Source organism: Gastrolobium bilobum, unplaced genomic scaffold (assembly GCF_033153095.1).
Source record: "Gastrolobium bilobum isolate Gb01-03AN ecotype WA unplaced genomic scaffold, APGP_CSIRO_Gbil_v1 utg38054, whole genome shotgun sequence".
NCBI lineage: Eukaryota > Viridiplantae > Streptophyta > Magnoliopsida > Fabales > Fabaceae > Gastrolobium > Gastrolobium bilobum.
Genome location: NW_026898793.1, coordinates 21,827 through 41,953, shown reverse-complemented (window position 1 = coordinate 41,953; position 20,127 = coordinate 21,827).

The following is a 20,127-nucleotide window of genomic DNA, read 5'->3' as shown; positions in this document are numbered from 1 at the left end:
ATCGGACACTTTAAAGCCGATTGCCCTAAGCTTCAAAAGAAAGAAAAGAGTGACAAGAATCAAATCAAGGATAGGAAAAATTTATAAAAAGAAGGCCTATGCGGCTTGGGATGAAGATTCAAGCTCCTCCGATGATTCAAGCAATGAAGAAGCAAATGTATGTTTCTTGCAATATTCTAAAGCCTCAAATGAGATAAGCAAAGGAATGCAACACGTGTGTTTTATGACAATAGAAAATGGCAATGAGTCAGAATCTGAGGTAACTCTACTTGCTAATCTATTTCTCCTTCATAATGAATTGCAAAACTTATTTGAAGAATTACATAGTGAATCCTTAGAGCATGTTAAATCTCTTAGAGAATCAAGAAAAACCATTGCCTCTTTAGAAAAATAAATTGCATGCTTAAACAAAGAAGTAAAAGAGTTAAAGGATGAAAATGAAACTCTCAAGTTAATTGATGTGAGTGCAAATTGTGTTAAATGTTTATCATCAAATGATCATGCATTATCATCATCATGTACTTCATGTGAAAAGCTTAAAGATGAAATTAATGACTTAAATAATGTGTTAAGCAAATTCACATGTGGTAGAGATAACTTGAATGTATTACTTGGAAAACAAAGATGTATGTTTAACAAATTCGGGTTAGGATTCGATACTAACATACGGGAAAAATCTTATAAGAATTTTTTAATATCACTATCTTACATGACTAGTAGACCTTTCATTAAATGCTATCATTGTGGTGGAAAAGGATATAGTGCATCAACACGTAAGATTAGAAAGAATGGAATTAGTGGTCAAAAGAAAGTGTGGGTCCCTAAGGGAACTAGACCCATGACTAACACACATGGACCCAAACAAATTTGGGTATCAAAGATTAAATGTTAAACTTGTTTTGTAGGTGTGCTTGAAGAGTGTCTCATCCAAATGGGTATTGGATAGTGGTTGCTAAAGACATATTATGAGAGACATTACCAAATTTCTCTCAATTACAAGAAAGGAACATGGACAAGTATCTTACGGAGATAATAACAAAGGAAAAATCCTTGGCATTGGGAAAGTTGGTAACTCCTCATCAACTTGTATAGAAAATGTTTTACTTGTTGATGGTCTTAGACATAACTTGCTTAGTATTAGTCAATTATGTGACAGATTTTAAAGTTGTTTTTCATTCTAAATGTTGCAAAATTGAAAGTTTGAATGATGGGCAAGTTAAGTTTAAAGGCTATAGAGTGGATAATATCTATATGATTGATCTAGATGATATGCCTTCAAATGACGATAGTTGCTTGGTTAGTAAGGAAAATGATTCATGCTTATGGCATAAAAGAATTGCACACATTGGCATGAGTCACTTAAATAAGTTGATCTCTAAAGACTTAGTAATTGGTCTTCCAAAGCTTAAATTTCAAAATGACAAATTATGTTATGCATGTGTAATGGGAAAGCAAGTAAAGGCTTCTTTCAAATCCAAATGTATTGTTTCAACTACTAGGCCTTTACAACTTTTACACATGAATCTTTTTGAACCTACACAAACTATGAACTTTGGTGGTAATTACTATGCATTTGTCATTGTGGATGATTTTTCCCGCTTTACATGGACATTATTTCTTGCTCATAAAGTGAAGCTTTTCAAGCATTTAGAAAATTAGCCCAGTTTATTCAAAATGACAAATCTTTGAACATTGTTTCTATTAGAAGTGATCATGGGGGAGAATTTGAAAATCAAGATTTTGAAATCTTTTGTGATGAAAATGGAATTCAACACAATTTTTCCACTCCTAGGACTCCATAACAAAATGGAGTTGTAGAAAGGAAAAATTGTGTCTTGCAAGAACTTGCAAGGACAATGATAAATGAAAATAATCTTCCAAAGTATTTTTGGGCGGATGCCGTAAGCACCGCTTGCTATGTTATGAATCGTGCCTTAATTAGGCCAATTTTAAAGAAAATCCCCTATGAACTTTACAAAGGAAGAAAACCAAATATCTCACATTTCCACATTTTTGGTTGCAAATGTTTTGTTTTAAACAATAGAAAGGATAATCTTGGCAAATTTGATTCAGAATCCGATGAAGGTATATTTCTAGGATATTCACTCACAAGTAAAGCATTTAGAATCTATAACAAAAAAACTATGGTAATTGAAGAATCAATTCATGTGATATTTGATGAGACTAACTCCTCCTTGTCTAGAAAAGACATTTGTGATGATGATATTGTAGAAAATTTGGGCAACATGAATTTAAATGACAAAAAGCAAGAAGATGAACACAAAGAGAAGGAGAAAAATCAAAATGAAGGAACCTCTTAAGCCAATAAGGAAGAATGTGATCTTCCAAAAGATTGGAGAACGGCAAAAGGTCACCCTATTGATGCGGTAATATGTGACATGTCAAAAGGGCTAACCACTAGAAAACCCATTAGAAATATTTGTAATCATTCAGCATTTGTTTCACAAATTGAACCTAGAACCATTGATGAGGCAATTATTGATGAACATTGGTTCTTGGCAATGCAAGAAGAATTAAATCAATTTGAAAGAAACCAAGTTTGGGAACTTGTGCCAAGACCCAATGATTACTCAATAATTGGCACTAAATGGGTCTTTAGGAACAAGCTTGATGAAAATGGAATAATAACTAGAAATAAAGCTAGGCTTGTTGCTAAAGGATATAATTAAGAAAAAGTAATTGATTTTGATGAAACATATGCTCCCGTTGCTAGATTAGAAGCCATAAGATTATTGCTTGCATTTGCATGTATGATGGATTTCAAACTATTTCAAATGGATATTAAAAGTGCTTTCAGATGGGACGGAAATTTGTGCCCATCTAAGCCCATTTTGATGGCAAAATACCATCCGTTCCCTCACCTGATGAGCAACTTTAGCACTAAAAGCACATGTTTTATATCTTTATCACAAAAACACAGTGGGGAACGAAAGGTGACGTAATCTTTTGGAAAAATATATAAAAAGGGGAACGGATATGGAACATTAAATACACCTGCTTCACTTACTCAACCTCTTTGACCACTTTTCAAGAAACGGTGAAAAGAAGTTTCCAACTTAAAACAAGTGGGCAGCACTCAACCAAGGAGAAATGTGTGTAGCAGGGAATAAATGGTTCCTATTGGTCGAAAAGGAAAGCAAGGCATGGGGAGGTCAGAAGGAAAGACAAATCTCAACAAAAACTGTCCCATCCAGCCACGTGCGCCCCTCAAAGCACTGTTCACACCGCCCCTTTCATGCAGTCAAGAAACCGACTCGAGAAGATTTACAAGCTTTCCATTCACTCTTCTACCTATAAATAGGACGTTCCAGCACGAAGACATCCATCGAATTCCTGAGGGATTGAATTCCTTAAGAAGAGATCACTTAGTTTATTTTTGTAGTTTTTATTTGTATAGTTTTAACTTTAGTTAAGTGACAACACTTCTTCTTCTTTCTATATCACCCACTTGAGACTCCTCACGAGCAACAACCATCTTCTCCACTTTTCATTTTATTGTAATCAATTTGTTTTCATTTAAATACAAGTGTTATTTCTCTCCTTTCCACTCGTTATCTCTGAACTGAATCTCGGGTCTATGGGACTTCAGTTTGGAATAATTATGTTTAACTTAGTAGCCATGGGCTAAACTATCTGTGGAATGGAAAAACTGCAAAGTTCTTAAAAAGTTATTTTTGAAACTCTTGTATTACAACTTTTTTGTTTCTCTGGTTAAGTGTGCTATATTCATTGTGTATCTTTGAAAATCGAACACATACTGAAAAAGGGTCTTCCATAAGGAAGGGATTTCAGACAGCTTAACCAGAGGGGGAAGGTAGTACTGTGGAAACAGTATTGCTGGTTGCCTTAGGAATAAGGGACCACCTCGTTCACTCAAAGGTTTGTTAGTATATGGATGTCCTAGAGACAATCTTTTAATTAGATTAGGACATATGTGAACCTTTGTATTGTCGCAAATAAATAAAAGCACTATTTATCTTGTTTCATATTTTGTCTCAATATTACTGTTAATATTTTATATGAGTAACTGGATAAACCCCTTGGAATAAAATAGGTATCTTTTGAGTATCTGTGATGAGATCACGATCATGAGGATTCAAGGATACTGGATATTTATTCCTAATTTTATGTTCCTAGTCTAAAGACATTGAGAATGAGGATCAGTGATATCGGTAAGACTAGCACGACTTATCTACTTGTATTCGTATGCAAGGTAAAGACCTCATGAGCTACAGATATGGAGATGTCTTAGCTAAAGTCGTGGGTGGATATATAAGGGTATAGCTCGCACTAAACAGACCCACAAAAGAGACTATATGAGGAAATCTCACAGAGAGTATCATTAGAGTAGTCTCTTTATATTTGGGTATGTCTTTCCTTAGACCAGAAGTTATTACCTAGACTGTGTTCTATAAGGCATGCTTTGACTGTATACCTTGTCTGCCTGAAACATGGAGACTCATAGGTATACTGTTGGGCTTGTCCTGAAAGAGCATAGGGCTAGGGTGATAAGCTGAAGGAATTCGTCAAATCTCTGTGAGAGATTAGGTTATCTGTAAACCGGAGAAATCGGGATGACATTTACAGGGACTCGGGAATCTATGCATAGTAAAAGAGATCATGAGATGATCTGCCTTTAGAGTCAGTAAATTGAAGATTCCCTATTTCGAATAAAGCTTACCCTAAACTGCAAGGGTTGATACGCTTCCTTACCCAAGGTTTTATGGGATGGTAACCGAGACGAAAAGAAATACATACGGCAACCAAATATGTGTAATAGGATGATCAAGTCATTAATCTAACTAGCTCTGGGGCAACAAAGCATTGCTAGTGCTCTGTGTTGTCATTAAATGGGTTGTGGGCTTGTTGGGCCCGAGCCCATTTATGTCAGTGGCTATGTTGGACCTAATGGGTCACACACTAACACCTTAATGTCATGATGATATAGTATTAAAGGTATTGGTCCTAATAATGGTTGTTAGCCCAAGATGAAGTTTGGAAGCCCACCTAAGAGGGAGAGGGCGCATGGTATTGTTAATGGGCTTGGATGGTCCAAGACATTACTAATTAATTTAATTAGTTAAATTAATTATCAAATATTTAAATTTTGAATTTTGAATTTGAATTTTGAATTTTGAAATTTGAATTTTGAATTTGAATTTTGAAATTCGAATTTTGAATTTGAAATTTGAAATTTGAAATTTGAATTTTTAATTTGAATTTTGAAATTTGAATTTTGAATTTGAAATTTGAATTTGAATTTAGAATTTAAATGTTTGATGGTTTGAATTTAAATGTTTGAATTTGAATTTGAATTGGCTATGAAAAGTTGTTTCATAACAAAAGGATAAGATGAGATCTTGTTGGAACAAATCCCTTGTATCAAGAGAAGATCTATGGAGATCTCCAAGGGCTGATTTGGGGCGCCATTTTGGTGGGAGATGATTGTCATCTTGTCAAACCAACAAGCTCCAATCAGATTTGGTTGTTGAGAGAATCAGTGAGCTAGTTGGTTCAAACTTGAATGCAACAGCTCAAACTCAAATGTATCTGGATCCTTTTTGGGCTGAATAGGGGCGCATGAATTGGTGGTCATATGATGACCATTGGTTCATAATTTTGACTAGATAAAGACCTAGTCTTATGAGGATTCAAAGGGGAGGTTGTTGGGATTTTTGAATTGCAACAACTCCACCTTTGTCTCACTACTCACTTGTGCGCCACTTTCATTATAAAAAAGTAAAAATTCTGATTTGATACATGAATTCTCTCCCTCTCTTGTGCGCCTAGTTGGTGAGTTCCTCCTTAAGGTTTTTCAAAAGAACCTAGCCAATTCTTCTATATACTATTCCCACTCTTATAAAGTTTTCATGCTGGAGACTTCACTCTTCTAAGCACATATACCTAGCCTCCTTCTTCACCTATTGAGCGCATAGCAAGCCTCTCTGTGGTGGTCAATTGGTGGCTTTCAAGAAAGCGTTCTTGCATCTTGACGTGGGTGGTGTGGATCAACATTAGAGGGTTTGAACCCTTCAAACCTAACACTGATCGTCTTGGAGTTTTGAACTCACAAACAAAGGTAACATCACATGCCATAAAGCATGATTCTTGATTGCATGTGTAATTCCGCATATGAAAAAATTTGTTTTTCCCTCTCACATGCTACGGCCTTCAAGGCCATTTAACTTTCAAGTGGTATCAGAGCCCGGTCGCTTTACCATCGGCGGATGATGGTACTTTGTTTGTGAAATTAATTTTCTCATGCTCAAAAGGTCTTTTTGTTAAAGATTAATTCTTTGCATGTGTATTTTTTTTATGAACATTTTTAATATGATTATGATGTTCATATATCTACATGACCTCATGGTTTTGTTTGTTTTGATTCTTTGTGAAAGTTTTCAAAAGAAACATTTGTTTTGAAAAGGGAATATGATTCTGCCATGATGTGAATATTCAAATGCATTATTTTCTCCATGATTTTATTTAATAAAATTTTTGTATATGATGATGTATGGTTCGGCTATATGAGTTATGGTTGAATAAATGGTTTAATTTTTGTGATATTTGAGAAGATTTGACAAAGATTTGAATTATGCCTAAAGATGCAAAATTCGACCATTGGGAGAAAATTGGAATTTTTTTGAATTTTGATTCTTGTTTTGATATTTTAATTGTTAAATTATCAAAATATATGTGAGGAGATATTTATATAATATTTGATATTATGTGCTTGCAAGCTGTTTAAATTTCCAGGTGCAATTTGGAAGGGGATGGTCATAGTGCCCGAAATTCGAATTTCAAATTTTAAATTAATGTGTAATTTTGCTCTATTTTAATTAGAGTTGTAATTTGAATTTTGTATTTTGTATTTTTATTATTTGTCCCTCCAAAGATGTTTTGGAGTTTCTTTAATTATATGTAATTAGAGAATTAGGCTAGTGGCGTATAGACGACGAGGAGCCGATGCTCGAGAAGCAAGATGGACAAATGCACGAGCACCATGACCATCTCAAATAAAACTGTTTTATATGCATGAATGCTTTTATGTTTTGAACGACTAGTATGCATGAATTGGACAAATCGCGTTTGTATGTATTATTATACATGTCCAATTACGACTAGTGTAATCCGATAGATGTTTGACATAGGATAACGACTAGCATGATAATAATATAAATGCGTTTGATGAGACCTAATAAACCCCAAATAAAAGGAACCCTTAAAGGAATAAATTATTAAGCATATGATTACCTCCCACCACCAATATTACTCGAACCTCCTCTACATAGTGGTGCTCCACAACTCAGTTGGGACCCACTGTTTCGTTGAGTAAGAGTAGTATTAGAAGTGTTAGACACTTAGGGTGCTGGTTAATGCTTAACTAAGACATAAGTTGTAGGCTCAGCCGGGCTTATGTGCTTAGGGTAATAATGCTAGGTTGGTTGCATGAGATGCACCACTAAGTGACAAGGAGTTGTCAACCTAATGTTAAGAGAGGGTATGAGATACTGTTGATGAGGATCAACCCATTATTTAAATTAATCTTGCGGTCACAGATGGGGGTTAAAATAGATAATCACACTCTTAATCTCACTAAGGTAAAATCTAAATGTAGATTAACCCTAAGTCAAATGGGAAGGGTCATTGACTTAGATAAAATAGTGGGAGGGGCAAATTATTTAAAGTCTTTAATAATTTATTTATACAACATGTCTAAATATATTAATTAAATCATCTTTACATCTTTTTCGGTTTTTAGTATGACTAATCCACTGTCACTGCGCTCAATACTCGATACGAACAAACTGACCGGTTCAAACTTTATGGACTGGTATCGGAACTTAAGAATTGTTCTTAGGGCCGAAAAAATAGCTTATGTCCTGGATGCTGCATTACCCGTAGCTCCTAGGGAAGGGGAAGATGGGTTCGCGAAATTTGATTTCGAGGCCCACAAATAGCACATGGATGACAATGTGTTGACTGTCTGCATCATGTTGCATCCATGTCGCCTGAACTGAAAAAGCAGCATGAGCATATGGATGCTCCCTCTATTGTCTTACATCTCAAGGAGTTGTATGACATTAAAGGCAGGCATGAGAGGTATGAGGCCTCTAGAGTTGTTCTCATGCAGGATGTCTGAGAACATGTCTGTGAGCAGTCATGTTCTTAAGATGATCGGGCTCATTGAGAAGCTAGGAAATCTAGGCTTCGTGATGGATGCTGAGCTAAGTAATGACTTAGTCCTGACCTCGCTTCCACCTTCCTTCAGTCAATTCATTATGAATTACAACATGCATGGGATGCTTGTGAGCTTGCCTGAATTGTTAAGCATGTTAACAACTGCTGAAGTGTCTATCAAGAAGGATAGGACACATGCTCTTCTGATTGGTGGGCCTAGAATGGCAAAGGGTAAGGGTAAGGAGCCTACGAAAGGAGACTCCCTTAAACCCAAAGGAAAACCCAAGAAGAAGAAAGGCAAAAAGAAGGGTAAGAGTGCATCCAAGGACAAAAGCGATGTTGAGTGCTTCCATTGTGGCAAGAAAGGCCATTGGAAGAGGAATTATCCAGACTACCTGAAGAGTGTGAAGGACAAGAAGCATGGTGGTGCTTCTACCTCAGGTACTTTCATGATTGAGATAAATTATTCTTGTGCTAATCCTACCTCATTGGTATTGGATACCGGTTGTGGTTCTCATATATGCAATATGTTGCAGGTGCTTAGGAGCCCAAGGAGATTGGAGAGAAACGAGGTGGACCTCCGCATTGGCAATTGAGCAAGGGTTGCTGCTCATTCTGTTGGAGATGCCGACCTTATTTTGCCTACGGGCCTTTTATTGCATTTGAATAATTGTCTTTATGTTCCAAACATTTCTAGAAACATTATTTCTATTTCTTGTTTAGAACAAGATGGTTTTACTTTTAGTATTAAGAATGGTACATTTTCTATCATTTCGAATGATATTGTTTATGGTACTGCTTCTTTAATAAATGGATTGTATGTTCTGGAAATGGGAACTGAAGTGCTCAATATAGCCGTGAAATGACCTAGGATAGATAATCAATCTTATCTTTGGCATTGTAGACTAGGGCACATAAACGAAACAAGATTGTCTAGGATGCATGCAAATGGATACCTAGATTCCATGGATTTGGAATCCTATGGACAATGTGAATCTTGTCTAGCTGGGAAAATGACTTGTCACAAGCCCAAAGGGCTTGAGAGTCATAGGGCTAGTGAGTTATTAGAACTCATTCACACTGACGTTTGTGGGCCAATGTCTATAGAGGCTAGAGGAGGATACTCTTATTTCATCACCTTTACTGATGACAAATCGAGATTTTGGTACGTGTACCTAATGAGATACAAATCCGAAGCCTTTGAAAAGTTCAAGGAGTTTAGGAATGAAGTAGAGAAACAACGTGGCAAGATGATTAAGACATTACGATCAGATCGTGGTGGTGAATATCTGAGCCATGAGTTTCAGGATTATCTGAGAGAAAATGGAATTCTCTCGCAGTTTACTGCACCTTACACACCACACCAAAATGGTGTCTACGAAAGGAGAAACAGGACCTTGTTAGACATGGTCAGGTCTATGATGAGTGAGACTCAACTTCCAAAATCATTTTGGGGATATGCCTTAGACACAGCGGCATACCTTCTAAATAGGGTACCGTCTAAATCTGTTCAGACCACACCATATGACATATGGAATGGTAAGAGACCCAACCTGAGTTACCTCAGGGTATGGGGATCGCCAGCTTATGTCAAAGCGTTGGCATCATACAAGCTTAGTGCTAAGAGTACTAAATGTCTATTTGTGGGGTATCCCAAAGGTACTATGGGATACTACTTTTACTCCATGGATGAACACAATGTGTTTGTGTCAAAGAATGCTGAGTTCCTTGAGAAGGATTTGATCTCTCTAGGAGCCAGTGGGAGTAAGACTAATCTTGAAGAAGTTCAAGAACCACATGAACAGATTGAGGAACCCGAGTCTGCTCCGCAGGCGACGTTCTCTAATGGAGAAGTAAACACACAACTCCATAGGTCAACGAGGGTCATCCATCCACATGAGAGGTATGGGTTTGTGATTGAGAATCAGCAAACCGTCGAGGATGATGAACCAAGTAACTACGAAGAGGCAGTCAAGGATATTGACTCTTCTAGATGGCTTGAAGCCATGGAATCTAAAATGGATTCGATGTATCAAAACAAGGTATGGACCTTGGTTCCTAAACCGCAAGGAATAGTTCCTATCGGTAACAAATGGGTCTTTAAAAGAAAGACTGATGCAGATGGCAACGTTTAGACCTACAAAGCTAGGTTGGTTGCGAAAGGGTATCGTCAAAGACAAGGAGTTGACTATGATGAGACTTTCTCGCCTGTTGCCATGATCAAATCTATTAGGATCATGCTTGCAATAGCGGCATATCACGACTATGAAATTTGGCAAATGGATGTCAAAACCATCTTCTTGAATGGGTTCTTGAGGAGGAAGTGTACATGACACAACCTGAGGGCTTTGAAATCAAAGATCAAGAGCATATGGTATGCAAACTTCAAAGGTCGATATATAGGCTAAAGCAAGCATCAAGGAGTTGGAATATTCGTTTTGATGAAGTCGTTAAGAGTAATGGTTTTATCAAGAACGAGGATGAACCTTGTGTTTACAAGAAGGTTAGTGGGAGTAATGTCGTTTTCCTGGTACTTTATGTAGATGACATATTGTTAATAGGAAATGACATCCCCACATTACAAATAACGAAAGAGTGGCTTTCAAAAAGCTTCACCATGAAGGATTTGGGAGAAGCGGCCTTTATACTTGGTATAAAGATCTATAGAGATAGATCCAAGAGGCTGCTGGGTTTATCTCAATCCATGTATGTTGACAAGATGCTAAAGAGGTTTAGCATGGAAGGGTCAAAAAAGGGTTTTCTTCCTGTCAGTCATGGGGTACATCTTTCAAAGGCTATGTGTCCTAAGTCACAGCCTGAGAAGGATCGCATGAGTGCAATTCCATACGCTTCGGCTATTGGATCCATCATGTATGCCATGATATGTACGAGACCAGATGTCTCTCATATGCTTTGAGCATTACGAGCAGATACCAGTCGAACCCTGGAGAGGGTCACTGGACAGTAGTCAAGACCATCCTTAAATACTTAAGAAGAACTAATGATGCGTTTCTGGTCTATGGTGGGGTTGATGAGCTAACAGAGAAAGGGTTCACTGATGCCAGCTTTCAGAGTGACAAAGATGACTGCAAGTCACAGTCAGGGTTCGTATTCACCTTAAATGGTGGGGCAGTATCTTGGAAGAGTTCCAAGCAGGAGATAACAGTAGATTCAATGACAGAAGCTGAATATATAGCTGCTTCAGAAGCAGCTAAGGAGGTCGTGTGGATCAAGAAGTTCATATCTGAACTTAGGGTGGTTCCAAGCGTGGATGAGTCCATACAGTTGCTTTGCGACAACACTGGAGCCATTGCGCAGTCAAAGGAACCTAGGTCTCATCAAAGATCTAAGAACGTGCTCCGCAGATATCACCTGATTAGAGAAATCATTGATAGGATGGATGTAAAGATGGATTATATTCCCACAGATGATAACCTAGCCGATTCTCTGACAAAGGCTGTTTCTCAGAGAAAACATGATAGTCATTATGAGGCATTGGGTATACGACTTAAGTCTGATTGGCTCTAGGCCAAGTGGGAGCTTGTTAGTATATGGATGTCCTAGAGACAATCTTTTAATTAGATTCGGACATATGTGAACCTTTGTATTGTCGCAAATAAATAAAAGCACTATTTATCCTGTTTCATATTTTGTCCCAATATTACTGTTAATATTTTATATGAGTAACTGGATAAACCCCTTGGAATAAAATAGGTATCTCTTGAGTATCTGTGATGAGATCACGATCATGAGGATTCAAGGATACTGGATATTTATTCCTAATTTTATGTTCCTAGTCTAGAGACACTTAGAATGGGGATCAGTGATCTCGGTAAGACTAGCACGACTTATCTACTTGTATTCGGATGCAAGGTAAAGACCTCATGAGCTACAGATATGGAGATGTCTTAGCTAAAGTCGTGGGTGGATATATAAGGGTATAGCTCGCACTGAACAGACCCACAAAAGAGACTATATGAGGAAATCTCACAGAGAGTATCATTAGAGTAGTCTCTTTATATTTGGGTATGTATTTCCTTAGACCAGAAGTTATTACCTAGACTGTGTTCTATAAGGCATGCTTTGACTGTATACCTTGTCTGCCTGAAACATGGAGACTCATAGGTATACTGTTGGGCTTGTCCTAAAAGAGCATAGGGCTAGGGTGATAAGCTGAAGGAATTCGTCAAATCTCTGTGAGAGATTAGGTTATCTGTAAACCGAAGAAATCGGGAAGACATTTATAGAGGGACTCGAGAATCTATGCATAGTAAAAGAGATCATAAGATGGTCTGCCTTTAGAGTCAGTAAATTGAAGATTCCCTATTTCGAATAAAGCTTACCCTAAACCGCAAGGGTTGATACGCTTCCTTACCCAAGGTTTTATGGGAAGGTAACCGAGACGAAAAGAAATACATACGGCAACCAAATATGTGTAATAGGATGATCAAGTCATTAATCTAACTAGCTCTAGGGTAACAAAGCATTGCTAGTGCTCTGTGTTGTCATTAAATGGGTTGTGGGCTTGTTGGGCCCGAGCCCATTTATGTCAGTGGCTATGTTGGACCTAATGGGTCACACACTAACACCTTAATGTCATGATGATATAACATTAAAGGTATTGGGCCTAATAATGGTTGTTAGCCCAAGATGAAGTTTGGAAGCCCACCTAAGAGGGAGAGGGCGCATGGTATTGTTAATGGGCTTAGATGGTCCAAGACATTACTAATTAATTTAATTAGTTAAATTGATTATCAAATATTTAAATTTTGAATTTGAAATTTGAATTTTGAAATTTGAATTTTGAATTTGAATTTTGAAATTCGAATTTTGAATTTGAAATTTGAAATTTGAAATTTTAATTTTGAAATTTGAATTTTGAATTTGAAATTTGAATTTGAAATTGAAATTTGAATTTGAATTTAGAATTTAAATGTTTGAACATTTGAATTTAAATGTTTGAATTTGAATTTGAATTGGCTATGAAAAGTTGTTTCATAACAAAAGGATAAGATGAGATCTTGTTGGAACAAATCCCTTGTATCAAGAGAAGATCTATGGAGATCTCCAAGGGCTGATTTGGTGGGAGATGATTGTCATCTTGTTAAACCAACAAGCTCCAATCAGATTTGGTTGTTGAGAGAATCAGTGAGCTAGTTGGTTCAAACTTGAATGCAACAACTCAAATGTATCTGGACCCTTTTTGGGCTGAATAGGGGCGCATGAATTGGTGGTCATATGATGACCATTGGTTCAGAACTTTGACTAGATAAAGACCTAGTCTTAGGAGGATTCAAAGGGGAGGTTGTTGGGATTTTTGAATTACAACAACTCCACCTTTGTCTCACTCACTTGTGCGCCACTTTCATTATAAGAAAAGTAAAAATTCTGATTTGATACATGAATTCTCTCCCTCTATTGTGCGCCTAGTTGGTGAGTTCGTGCTTAAGGTTTTTCAAAAGAACCTAGCTAATTCTTCTATATACCATTCCCACTCTTGTGAAGTTTTCATGCTGGAGACTTCACTCTTCTAAACACATATACCTAGCCTCCTTCTTCACTATTGAGCGCATAGCAAGCCTCTCTGTGGTGGTCAATTGTTGGCTTTCGAGAAAGCGTTCTTGCATCTTGACGTGGGTGGTGTGGATCAACGTTAGAGGGTTTGAACCCTTCAAACCTAACACTGATCGTCTTGGAGTTTTGAACTCACAAACAAAGGTAACATCACATGCCATAAAGCATGATTCTTGATTGCATGTGTAATTCCGCATATGAAAAAATTTGTTTTTCCCTCTCACATGCTACGGCCTTCAAGGCCATTTAACTTTCAAGGTTCTGCACCAAGTATCTGTTGGAGTCAAGGGAGCCATATGAATATGGAAACTTGTGATCCATCTAGTCCATAAGCTGAGGAATCAGACGTTGGCAGAAAGAAAACTGGAACAAATAAAAAAGTGTTGAGTCTTGAGTAGAGAAAATAATTATTTATGAATGGAGCAGCAGATCCGTTCCTTCTGTTATTATTACTTTTAAACCATCCACCCTGTTGTCTCTTGACTATTGTTATTACTTTTTGTATTTTTCCTTTGTTTAATCTCATATCTATAAAACTTTCATGAATATTGTTGATCCTTCCCTAAACAAGAAGGATAACATACATAACGAAGCGATGAACTGTTTGTTGTCTGATTGAACCTACTATCCTTGAGGAATGTTGTCAAGACAGTAGGGAACGTTTGACCAAACAGGTCAATTACTAACTTTTATTTTTATTTTTATTCTTTATAAAACAGTATAAGACATTAATTAGAGTTCTATTCTCGTGGGAACGATAATCTGGGCATAATACTCCTATTTATTACTTGATGCGTGCACTTGCGCACTTGGGTTGAACTAAGAGAACAAATGTGTTCTTTCTTAGTGAACTGAGGAACGTTTTCATCATAATACACTTTTCACCCAACAACTTTTGAACCCAACACTTTCTTAAATGGATATATTCAAGAAGAAGTTTATGTTGATCAACCACCCGATTTTGAAAATCATGACTTGCCTAACCATGTTTTTAAACTTAAAAAGGCATTATATGGTTTAAAGCAAGCTCCAAGAGCTTGGTATGAAAGGTTAAGCAAGTTCCTTTTAGAACAAGGTTTTGAAAGAGGAAAGGTTGATACATCACTTTTCATAAAAAGGAAAAATAATCACATTTTGCTTGTTCAAATATATGTTAATGATATTATATTTGGTGCAACTAATATTAAACTTTGTGAAGAGTTTTCTAACATCATGAAAAGTGAATTTGAGACGTCAATGATGGGTAAACTCAACTTCTTCCTTGGTCTTCAAATCAAACAAGAGAAAGATGGAATCTTCATCAATCAAGGTAAATATTGTAAAGAGTTGCTCAAGAAGTTCAGAATGGAAAGTTCAAAAGCAATTGACACTCCTATGAGTACATCTTGTACGTTAGACAAGGATGAAAGAGGTAAGCCCATTGAGATCACTAGACATAGAGGTATGATCGGCTCACTTCTTTACTTAACCGCAAGTAGGTCAGATATTATGTTTAGTGTGTGCATGTGTGCTAGATTTCAAGCCAATCCTAAAGAATCACATTTAAGTGCCATAAAAAGGATCTTGAGATATCTTATAGGCACTACACAAGTGGGACTATGGTACCCAAAGGGAGCTCCATGTGAGCTTATAGGTTATTCCGATTCTGACTTTGCCGATTACAAATTTGATAGGAAAAGTACTAGTGGCACTTGCCACTTTCTTGGTTGTTCACTAGTTTCTTGGCATAACAAGAAACAAAATAGTGTGGCATTGTCAACGGCCGAAGCGGAATATGTGGCGGCTGGTAGTTGTTGTGCACAAATTATTTGGATGAAACAACAACTTATGGACTTTGGGCTTGAACTTGATCATATCCATATTAGGTGTGACAACACTAGTGCTATCAACCTAACCAAAAATCCCATCATGCACTCAAAAACTAAACATATTGATATACGACATCGCTTTATAAGAGATAATGTGTAAAATGGTGATTGTATTTTAGAACATGTTGAATCCTCCAAGCAATTGGTGGACATTTTTACAAAACCTCTCTCAAAGGACGTCTTCACAAATTTGGGATGAGAAATAGGCTTAATTGATCCATCATGCTTGTGAATATATATGCTTTAACTCTTATTCTATCTTGATCACTAACTTGAGCGTCAGAGCTTTCCCCAAAGTTTATTTGCAGGTACTTTATGTACTTAATATCTTGGGAAGAATATTGGAATAAATAACTTGGGTACATGTAAGCTTTTAAGGTATAGTTCCAATTACACTCTTGGAGGTCAGCATCTTAAGGTAACTTATCATTATACATGTATTTAATCATGATATGCATCAATCATTACTCATCTGAATGTTCATTGAAATGAAAAATTTGCAAAAATCAGTTCTGCCCCTGTGCATTTACTACATTCTGCACTGCAGTATCCGAATACTTTATCAAAAGTATTCGAATACTTTCATTCTCCAAAAAGTATTCGAATACCATTCAAAAAGTATTCGAATACTCCTGCATTTATTGCTCTGTAATGGGTTTTAATTCGAATACCGGACCTCTCCATTCACTTCTCTCATTCATTCGAACCCAAATCCCTTCTCCTCGTCCTCCATTTCTTCACTCTTCCCAGGTATGTTCTTCTGAACTGATCTTTTACTTTATTTTTCGTTTAATGTTGAGTTATATGCATATATTCTGTTTAGGGTTTAGGGATTGAACTCTTAAGCCTGAACCCTAATTCATTTTTCCTTGATTCCTACTTGAAATGTAATAGGTCTGGATTATATACATAAAAATACAATACATGTATATATTTCGTTCCTCTATGGTATTCTCCTGTATTTTAAACGGTACTTCTTTAGTTTTCTTCAAGAACATTTCGTATCTCCTGGGTCTCTATCCTCTGTGAACCCAAGTAGTCGACTATTGTTAAATAAGTATCCCAATACTTTTCTTTTCCAGAAAAGTATTCGAATACTTTTTGAAAGTATCCGAATACTTCTCCTTCGAGAAAAGTATTCGAATACCATTCAAAAAGTATCTGAATACTTCTCTTCACCAGAAAGTGTTCGAATACCAGTTGACAAGTATTCGAATACTGAGACAAAAAGTATCTGAATACTACTAAAAAGTATTCGAGTACTGCATTCTGCAGCAAGCTTCTCTGTTTCTTATGATAATGCTATATCTATGAAATCTTAATTCCTTTATGATCTCTAGCTACATATCCATTAATGCAACATATTGTCATTACCTATCTTTGCATAAGTTCATTACGTTCCATTTCTTGTTGATTTCTGCCTTATTATTTTCCCACATAATGCTTTCTTTTGCTCATTCTTTATGTTGAACTTTTATTTACAGGTACCCTCATGGCTAGTGTTGGGTGGTTTGCTGATGGTGGAAAAATATAAGTTATGACAGGGGACGTTCCTCTGTTCTTGCAGAACACAGATTCGTCCCTTAGTTGCAACGCAAGTGCGTTAGTGCACGCATCAAGTAATAAAGGGAGTATTAATGCCCAAATTATCGTTCCCACGAGGATAGAGTGCTAATTATTGTTTTATCACTATTTATAAAGAGTGGAAATGAGAAGAAAATTTAGTAAATGAACTGTCAGGTCAAACGTTCCCTACTGTCTTGACAACGTTCCTCAGGAACAGTAGGTTCAATCTGATGGCAAACAGTTGCTCGCTGCGTTATGTATGTGATCCTTCTTGTTTAGAAGAAGGTGAGATAACAATCATTGGAGTTTTATAAGTACTAAATGAAATAAAATAAAACTACTAAAATAGAAATAACTATAATCAAGAGTCAACAGGGTGGAGGTTAAAACAGTTTAACAGAAGGAACAGATTCACTGCGTCACTCTTAAAGGGGCTGTTTTCTCTGCTCAAGACTTAGCACCTTTTGGCTTTGTCCCAGTTTCTTCGCCTGCCAACTCTGATTCGTCAGCTCATGGTCTAGATGGCTCACAAGTTTCCATATTCCTACGGCTCCCTTGACTCCAACAGGTACTTAGTTCAGAACCTTAAAATGGACGAGTTGGCCCCTTATTCCTAAGGTGACCAGTAGCGTTTTTGCCATGACATCTACCTTCCCCCAATGGCTAAGCTGTCTGAAATTCCTTCCTTATGGAAGTTCCTTTCTCAGTATGTACCCAATTTCCATTGGCGCACAATGAATATAGCTTACTTAGCCAAAGAAATACAAAAAGCTTCAGTTAAGAGTTTTGAAAACAGTTCTTTAAGAGTTTCACAGTTTACCCGTTCCACAGATAATTCAGCTCATGGCTGATAGTTTAAACATAATTATTCTCAACTGAGATCACATAGACCCGAGATTCAGTCAAGAGATAACGATTGGAACGAAGAGAAAAACACTTATATTAAATTAAAAGACAGTTTACAAAAAGAAACAGAAAATGGAGAAAGATGGGTATTTTCTCGTGAGAAGTCTTGATGGTTGTTTACAGAGAAGAGAAAAGGGGTTGTCACTTAACTACAGTTACAACTTAAAATTAAACTAAGTTACTGACTACTACTACTACTAGGTGATCTTCTTCCTTCTGGACTTTAATCCCTCCAGAATTCGATGATGTTTTTGTATGAGGGTGGTCCTATTTATAGATGGAAGGAGAGTGGCAAGCTTGTAAATCCTTTGGAGCAATTTGCTTGAATGAGAGGACGGGTCGGTGGCAGCAGAGTATGGAAGCTGCGCAAATTGCTGGATGGAACAAGGTTTGGTGATGATTAGCTGTAGTTTGCAGGCCTTCCTATGTTTTGCTTCTCTTTTCAGCCAATGAGAACTCTTGATTCCCTGCTCTTCACGTTTCCAGCTGCTCAGTTAGTGCACCGCCTTACTTTTTAGAAGTCTTCAACTCTACGTTACCTGCAAAGTGTACACAAGCATTAAATGAATGGAGCAGGTGCATTAAATGCGTCTCAGTCTGTTCCCCTTTTAATATATTTTAAAGGAATACGTTATCATCCGTTCCCCCACTGTGTTTTTGTCACAAATGTGTAAAACAAGTGATTTTCATGCTGAAGTTGCTCATCAGAGGAGGGAACGTATGGTATTTTGCTATCAAAATGGGCTTAAATGGGAACAAATTTACGTCCCATCAGCTAGCTCATCCACTCCGCGTCAGACTCGTTCCAAATCTATCCCTGATCTTCCTAACGCTGAAGCCTCTGATTTTACCCGCTATTTTCCTGGTGACAGTGCTCAGCAGAAAATGTTTGTTACTTACTTTCTACGCAGGCGCATCATTGAGCCAAAATACCTTGATTCTGCATTCTTTGAGGAGCAAGGCTTTGAGATCACTACCATTCTGCAGAGGGTACATCTGTTGGGATTTGTAGAGCTTCATTGCCAGTATGTTGAGCCCATGGTTCAGGCTTTTTATCAAAATCTGACCTACAACAACCGTGTTCTGCAATCCAAGGTCAAGGATGTCACTATCAAGATCTATTCGCAAGATTGGACCAATCTCATTAGCTTTGTTCGCTTTGGGGATCTAGAATTTGATGGATCTGATTACCGTAGCTATGAGGAGTACCAAAGAGAGGACTTCATCAGCTCCATTGTTAGAGAAGGCGTTTACCAACTTGGCATGGTCAAATTCTCTCCGTTATGTCTGACGGTGCCCAACCGGATCCTACACTATCTTGTTACCCATGTCATCTCACCTCGCGGGGGCAATCATGCTTTAGTGCTTAAAACTGACCTATTCTTTATGTTGGCTATTCTTCACAGGGCGGCCATCTATTGACCTGATACTATATGCCGCATCATGCTCACTGCTCACCGTCATAAGACTTCTCCACTTCCATTTCCTATGCTTGTCCAGGCCATCATGGAGTACCGCCAGGTTCCTATGAATGGGGAGGCAAAGACCCCATTGAAAGATAATCATAAAATTGCGGGCACGCAAGTGAAAAAATGTGGACTTTGCAAGGTCGCTGGAGAGTGGATCTATTCCTCTATTGCTCCTCCTGTTGATCCCATGGATGAGGATGCTCCTGTTCATGATGCTGCTATGCCCGCCGCTGCTCCTGCTACTGGGAATCCTTCTATTCCTGAGATTCCTACCACTCCCCGTGACCGACGTCCATATACTCTCGATGATGTGATGGATTATCTAGTTGACATAAAGGACGTCATTGGTCGGTGTCTCACCCGCATCGAAGGCCATCTTGGCTTGCTTAACACTGATGACGGTGCTGAGGGCCATCCCCCCTCCTGGCTCACCTGAGATATGAACCCAGCTGTCGCTCCTATGGATATTTATCTTTTTGATGATACTGATCTCTGATGCTGACTTTTGCCTTTTGGGTTTATATATTTTATCTGGTTGGATGTTG